This window comes from Bidens hawaiensis, unplaced genomic scaffold (assembly GCF_021521415.1).
Source record: "Bidens hawaiensis isolate Kalapana, Puna unplaced genomic scaffold, B.hawaiensis_p1.1 tig00055163_1, whole genome shotgun sequence".
NCBI classification, from domain to species: domain Eukaryota; kingdom Viridiplantae; phylum Streptophyta; class Magnoliopsida; order Asterales; family Asteraceae; genus Bidens; species Bidens hawaiensis.
In genome coordinates this window covers 23,736-32,379 of record NW_027506324.1, presented here as the reverse complement: position 1 = coordinate 32,379, position 8,644 = coordinate 23,736, and positions in this window count along the sequence as shown.

Sequence of the window (8,644 nt, the reverse complement as noted above, 5' to 3'; positions counted from 1 at the left end):
ATCTCATTATAGTATGATTATACGACCGTCGTAGTGGCCAGAGCTCGATCGCATTGGCAATGGTTTCACCGACACTCATTACTTTCTTAACGATTTCATTGTTTATACTCACAGATAACAGTTTTGCTTATGTTTATTCTATTATTTATATCATTATATATTACCATTTTTGCTTGTGTCAAAACTGATTATCTACTCACTTTACATGTGTTGTTGACAAATATATATTTTGTACGCATTTGCAGGTTATAGATTTGGATTGCTTATGGAGCTGAAGCTCACGTAGATATGATTTTAGGATAAAACATATACAAGAATAGTTGGTTTTGTATTTGTAATTTCCTTTATTTTGTTGTATTTAAATGTTGATTGATTTGTCGCTTTATAATTTCATGATAGTACCTTGAGAGCTATGACAATCAGCTCATGCCCCGACATTTCCGCCTTAGGTTGGGGTGTGCCAGATTGGTATCAGAGCTGAAGGTTTAAGATAGGTCGTGAGTGGTGCCTTAGTAACATGCTTAGGAGCCTCATACGTGCTTATTTGTTTACCTGATGTGTTCTACTTGATTGTTTACAGCTTACGTAATTGCCTTGCTAGATTAAGTACTTATTTAACTGTATAATTAATTGTTTATTTTATTTGTCATGCACACACGCACAACTCCGAAGCTATGCTTCACTCTCAAAAATATTTTATTACTCCAAGACTATGTCTTATTCTCAAAATATTTTTATTACTCTGAGGCTACGCCTCGACCTCAAATATTTTTATTTAATTTTATTAGATTGCCTTTTTTTGTCCGGAAGTTCCTTGAGAATTTCCTAGCTTTGTTTTTACTCTTTTTCACTTAAGGCTAGGGAGTATGACAAGATTCCCCGCCATAGTGGAAATTGTCATGCGACCGACATTTTAAGCATTTAACGTAATCGGCCAAACAGTTACACCATTTATTGTGTTTTATTGTTTTTAAAATGTTTAGTTGGGTGTAAAACCCATAGGACGCCATGGACACGCCAACTGTACATTTGCACAATTTATTATATTTACGATATTTGGTTGGAGCATTATCACGCATGGTGATACACGAGATACTTCAACTACTCATACTTACATTTGTCATTTATTATTTAGTTTGGTCGGTTAAAACAGCACGTAACACTCATGAGCCAACAAAATACCATGGACAAGCTCATGGAAAACCAATATATCAAGAAACTTACGTTATTTTTATTTGTTTATGTATTTTATTTTATTTGAAACAAGTTACGATTTGACTCAATTACTTAATTATTCAATTACATCGAACCAAGACCTACTGATTCAATTCATTCACATACTCACAAATATTTTAATTTCCATAAAGGAGCACAAATCATTCACTCACTGGGACCATGTTATCACAAGTCCATCTAAACAACTTACTATTTAATTATCTAATCGGTTATCTCGCACTCATATTATCATATTCACAAATTATCAAGAGCAATTAATAACTATTTCCTCATACGCATATTATAACATCATCAGACTATCAAATATAATAAAAGTATTATTAAATACCTTAATATTTAAACAATATCCCTCATGTTCACGATTATCACGTTATCAATTAACGAACTTATCACAAGTAACCCAATACCCCCAATAACTATCAGTTACATATCAATCACCCTCAAATTTTAAGTATTAACATTTTAATTTGTTATGCTTCGACAAAAATCACATATCAAATCACCTCATTGATTATATCATCTACTTAACAAAATTGCCGTATAGATTATCTCATTTAAATTCTGACTTATCCTTAAGTCATGATTAACGCTAGTACAACTTATGTCGAATTTCACTTTTTCTTTAATAACTAATAAAAATTTACACAACTTATTATTTATACTCATTTAATCTCAATTTACATAATTATAGAATGACTTCTACATCAAACAATATAGGTCATATATTCTCTACACCCGCTTTATGACCACAAGTATTGTCAAAGAGATACCTCCAACAATCTCTAGGGTATAAATTCTAACTCAAAACACTAATGCAATTAATTTAATCTTGTTCACTAATTCCTTTCAGAGAAATTTCGATCCATTTACCGTTACTCGCCCTCATAACAACGATAATAACAAACGCAAGCTTAATAATCGAGTTTAGGTTATTAAGTAAATCAATTATCATTCTCAACGAAATCATAGTGTCCCAAACAAGAAACCTAACACCGGAATACGCTCGTTACATATTATTCACGACTTTCGTCGTCCAACTCAATTCTTGTGTCATTCTTACACTCACTATAACAATTATGGTTATCCCGTTAACACTTATCGTTACGCTGCCTACGACACAAAGACATCCCACAACGGTCTATGACGTCGACTTAGCTTTATACACCTGCTACATATGCCTTCTACAATTATGGAGACCCTAATCAGCTACGCAACGCATGTTCCTTTACTCATTCACGCCGAGTTCAAATTATATCGGCACCGTACCATATTACCCATGCTCATTTAGCTTAAACCAACCAACTCTATGCCTTTCAGGTTTTCTTCATGTAACAAGGTCTTTCTCGCTTATTCGATTCTAGACCCGCAAGACTTAATTTCATCAAGCTTACCTTAGTCAAACCTCGTTTTCACAAACCTATTCGAGGTGTCATAAATCATTCAATCTCAAGTATTTAAGTTTTCATAAGCTCGATTAACAAAGTGTTTTGAATTAAACCAATCGTAGTTAAGTTTTCACAAAGAAGATTTTTTATCGTCTTCATCTTTTTCGTCTAAACGTATTTTGTATTCAAATATACCTTAAACGATTATTTGGCTAAATTAGTTATTTTGGAAACAAACTCAACTTGGATAATCCATCATTTTAAGTATCTTTTTCGCATACAATAAAATTTTTCTTATATTTCCAAAGATCAATATCGTTGGTTGCCGTACTTATCTATACGTTTGGTTTTACTTGATCAAAATTATAGGATTTGGTTCATTAACATTTCGTCAACTAATCAAAATATTTAGATTCTCCTAAATCGAAACAATTTTTTTTTCTTTTTCACTTATAAAAGACACAATTCCGACAATCAATTATTAGTTGACCATATTATTCAATTTGTCTTTTCTCATTTACCTTGTTTGCTTATTAAATTATTGACAACTTGTCAATTTCTACTCTCAACTTTGATTTTTAACATTTTTGTACGTCGTGTATTTACTGATCTTGTGCATTACAAGTTACCTTTAATCTTGTAAATTTTTGCCTAAGAGTGAGACGATGTTGTGTTTGCCAAGGGTGTTACACTTGTCTCCTCGCTTATTTACTAAGGTGAGTAATCACTCCACTTTTTACTTATTTTGAATCCTTTTGGGGACATATGCGTACTTACAATATTTATCTATTTTCTAGTATTCAAAACCGCAGCTGTTTATCCTTGTGTATATATCAGTTTATGTTTAACTTGTTATTTGCTTATTTACTTTATTTGATTGTATTTTGGAGAGGTCCATCAATTATAGTATGATCATACGACTATATTTGGTAACTAATGTCCATTTTTATGGCAACGATTTAGCCCTATCTTGGTAACCAGTGTCCATTTGTATGGCAATGGTTTAGCCCTATCTTTATTGTTTTGTTGATTTGTTTATGTGCGATGGCAGTATGAAAGTCTAGAAGCAAAAGAGGGGGAACATGCTATGTTTAAGATTGCCAAAGCCAGGGAGGGGGAACATGCTATGTTTAAGATTGACAAAGCCATGGAGCGTAGAAGGCAAGATCTAGGACCGGTGAAGTTCATAAAGGATACAGATGGGCATGTACTGGTCAAGGATCAGGACATCAAGCTAAGATGGCAAACCTACTTCCACAATCTTTTTAACAATGGGAGAGCTTACCAAGAAGAACATCACAACACAAACTTTCAACGACAACAATCGAATAACTGCTACTGCCGACGGATCACACGAGAAGAGGTGAAGGATGCACTTAGGAGGATGGGAAGGTCTAAGGCGGTTGGCCCAGACAACATACCCATCGAGGTGTGGAAGTGTCTGGGGGAGGAAGGAGTCATGTGGTTAACTACTCTGTTCAATAGTATTCTCAAATTAGGTAAGATGCCAGACCAGTGGAGGAGCAGCGTTGTAGTTCCTATCTATAAGAACAAAGGAGACGCCCAATGTTGTGGTAACTACCGAGGAATCAAACTACTAAGTCATACTATGAAGCTATGGGAAAGAGTGATTGAGGTTAGACTTAGACGAGAAACTCAGGTTACGGTCAACCAATTTGGCTTCATGCCGGGGCGTTCCACCACAGAGGCAATACATCTTATAAGAAGATTAATGGAAAAGTATAGGGAGAAGAAGCGTGATCTACATATGGTGTTTATTGACCTAGAAAAAGCCTACGACAGTGTGCCACGACAGGTGCTCTGGGAGTGCTTGGAGGGTAGAAGAGTGCCCAGGAAATACATAGAGATAATTATGGATATGTATTCCAGGAGTGAAACAAGTGTCCGTGCGCCAGTGGGGGATACTGATTTCTTTCCTGTAGAGGTAGGTCTTCACCAGGGGTCAGCGTTGAGCCCGTTTCTTTTTGCAGTAGTCTTGGATGAGTTGTCAAAGTCGATTCAGGGGACTCTCCCGTGGTGCATGATGTTCGCAGACGATATTGTGTTACTTGCTGAGAAAAAACAAGATCTAAACATGAGGCTTGAGGAGTGGCGAACAACCTTAGAGACAAAAAGTTTAAAGATTAGCCAATCTAAGACGGAGTACCTCCACTGTGATTTTGGTGGGATAAACGACAATGAAGACGCACAGATCACAATTGAAGGGCAGGTGGTCCCGCAGGTAACGAAGTTCAAGTATTTAGGATCATTTGTATAGAGCGATGGGGAATTAGACAGTGATGTGACCCACCGAGTTCAGGTAGGATGGTGTAGATGGAAAGCAGCCACAGGTATATTGTGCGACAAGAGTTTCCCGACTAAACTAAAGGGAAAATTCTATAGGGTGGCAGTTAGACCTGCAATGCTATATGGAACAGATTGTTGGGCCATCAAGAAGGCACAAGTGCGGAAGATGGAGGTAGCAGAAATGAGAATGCTACGTTGGATGTGTGGGCACACAAGGCTAGACCGAATAAGAAACGTTGTGTTTCGTGAGAGATTAGGGGTGGCGAACATAGCAGACAAGATAAGAGAGTGGAGATTGAGATGGTTTGGACATGTAAAGAGAAGACAGACGAAGAATCCTGTTAGATCCGTAGAAAACATTACTATAGAGGGGAGGAGGGGTAGAGGATGACCGAAATTGACTTGGGATGAGAGGATTAGGCATGATTTGATAGACCTAAACCTCTCCGAGGACATGGTTGAGGATAGGGATTCGTGGAGACGTAGAATTAAAGTTAAGGATTTTTAGAGAGAATTGAATACCTTAGGGCTTAGACTTAACTTATTTAGGTCACATACCATAATGGTATTTCCCTTACATATATTATTATTATTATTATAATTATTATTAGCTTTTATATAGCTGTTAAACTGTGATCTTATTATTAATATTATTATAATTAGTAGTAGTTTTTATATAACTGTTAAACTTTGATTTCTTTTATTTTGCTTCATACACATGTACTTAGAGCCGATGGTCTCTCTAGAAGCCACCTCTTTATTCCTTTGGATAGAGGTACGGTGTGCCTACATCCCACCCTCCCCAGACCCTACTTATAGCTTTGCTGTCGGTGGGATTTTACTGGGTATGATTGATTGATTGATTGTTTATGTGCGATGGCTTAACTGTTTATATCACATGAATAGTTTGCATCTTTCTTTATTTATTATATATTTCACTTAACTCGTGTTTTACTCACTCAACCTCGTATTGACAAAACCTATTTGTATTTTCAACGTATATGCAGGTCACCAAATGATTTAATTGATCAGGATATTTTGAAGAAACTTAGGCTTTATTATGCTAGAAAGAAGATATCAAGATTAAACCTGGATTTTGTCTTATTTGTTTTATTTATGGATTGTTGTATTTGTTTATTTGAATCTTAAATACTTGAAATTAATTAATAGAGATTGTCATTTCAAATATCGCATGATAGTAACTTGAGAATAAGTAACTATAAAAAATATGTTTTAATAAAAATTCACCTAGAGAACATATGATAGATCCTATTCTTTGATGATGTTCTAACAGTTCTTGGTTTATATTAACCCGACCCGACCCAATTTAAGACGATATTTGTTTTTATTGAATATGCTTTAATGGGCTTTGCAAAGGCTTTTTCCTGTATGTATCTTGTTTGATTAATTTTTTGGTTCTCTTTTTTCTTATGATTTCAAAGTCTTAAAACGCAGGAAAAAAAGGCATTATTGTCTATTGTATGTAGGCTTTTATAATCTTATATTTGATTCCATGTGAGAGAGTGTGATTTTTGGCCAGGCTTTAATAATAACAAAAGGTGTCATTGTGCCAGTTTTTAGGCTAAAAGCGACAATATACTTGCTAAAAATATCTGGATTTTGAACGATAAAAAACATTCGGGGTGAGATCGCTCTAACGTCGTGTCGCATCACAACGAATGGAACTTTTATAAGGCATGCACGATTGGGCAAGCTGTTTACCGTGGCCATCTACCGCCTTCCCTTAAGGTCGTTGTCATGCTAGAACCCTCAAACGATTATCAAGGATGGATGTAATTCAGGAAGCACTTGTAACGTGAGTGAAACATATTGAATACACACTTGTCGGGGTGAACAATTGAAAAAGACCCCCCAAATCGGCCTTGAAGAAAGGAACCTCACATCAAAAGGGTTTGGTTGATGCATTGCGTCCCAATGATCGTTGGCTAACACTAGATTGTAGAAAAGGCATTGTTTCATTCTGGTGTTGTCGAGGCAGAAGTCACACTTGGATTATAACTGATACTGTAGGTGAATCCGCTAATGTGCCAGGTGAGGTCATACCACTAAAACGACATACTTGAAACAACAACCCGCTAAACCCGCACTAAAGCTTTGAAAGAGACGTTCCCCTCCTCCTTAAAGGAAAGATGGTTACCACGTCTTTCATCAAGAGAAGGCGCTGACTAACCCTGCTCAATAAGGATATAGGATCTCTTGAGCGCTTAATTGAGCATTTTTATTTCTTATCATGTTCTTACGCTATGCTATCCATAACCATAAGGTTGACCTATAACCCTCTCTTTTCTCTCTTTGTCCACGCGAAGATTCCCCGTGGTCATGTAATATAAGAAAAATGGAAAGACCTCCCAGTTGGACCCAGACTGCGATGGTAGTGAATGTGCCTCAGCTCCCACAAACGCAGGCTCTCAAAGCCTTAAACTGAGATAGCACCACAAAGCAGGGGATAACACAAATGAAACTATATTGGACAACGGGTGAGCACAAGGAGTTGGTTTCACCTCTTTTTGTTTGGTGAAGAGTTGGATGAACATGAGTGTTGAGTGAGGGTGTTCTTTCTAGTTTTCCTTGTCAAAAATCTCTTACCACCTCCATTGAGAATTCAATTTTGATTTTTTTTATTTAGCAAATGGCTACATAGAGATTGTATGTATTTCTTGTATGGTTGTATTATGTCTTTTGATACTAAGCAATACCAGAATACATAGAATGATCACCTCAAAAAGAACAAGACACGATCTAGAAAACACATTTATCGCATTCTTTGTTTTGTTATCATTTTACCAAATTGGGTTCGTTGGATAGCACCGCTTAAAAGAGTAAATGCTCAATGTTGGTACATGTAAAGAGACTCGCTTGGTTGCGTCATCTGCTACACAACTCACAAAATTTGTGTACAAATATTGTAATCTCTAAACCCCATATGGTCGTTTTCATTTACTTAATTTATTGCAAATGTATCCTTGGTGGAAGATTATAAATATGTTTAAAACAATTTGTACTTTTATCACTTTCATAGTTAAAAAAGGTAAAAACATGTATTTGAATCCCATCGTATTGATAGAATAGATTGTGGTGTTTGTCTTTGTTGTTTGCCAAAAGTAACCATTGCAATTTAATAGTTTAAACTTATTTTTTTAGTGTGTGATCTTGCGTTGCAATCAAGTCCACCTCATTAACACCATTCAACTTTGCTGGTTAAGTTTCGTATAAATCAACTAAAATATCATTGCAGGAAAATTAATTAAGTTTAAGAATCTTTATGACTTAAGAAAACACTAGAGTTTGGCGTTCCAAGTTATGTTAGTTGCCCTCATGACATTTGACTTCACTTTGTGTGTCTCTCGTACATGTTATAATCTTTAATAATGTTATACATCCTTTTAACCATCAACATTTACATGATCTATTACAACTTATTGGTCAAAATCGGTGACAACCTTTATAACAACTATCTCAATATTCAAGTGTTCCCATAGAGGATCCTTCAACACAACAGAACACAAATAGAGCCTTACAATATCATGTATTTATAACGCATCCAAAATATTATACATGTAATCACTGAGAGGTTTCAAGATACTTTCATAAACTTGTTGAGAACCACATGATTGTTGTCAACCGTATTTTCATTTCCGTAAAAGCACATTCACTCATGGATTGATTGTTTGCAGGTTATATAGTCTTGCTACACA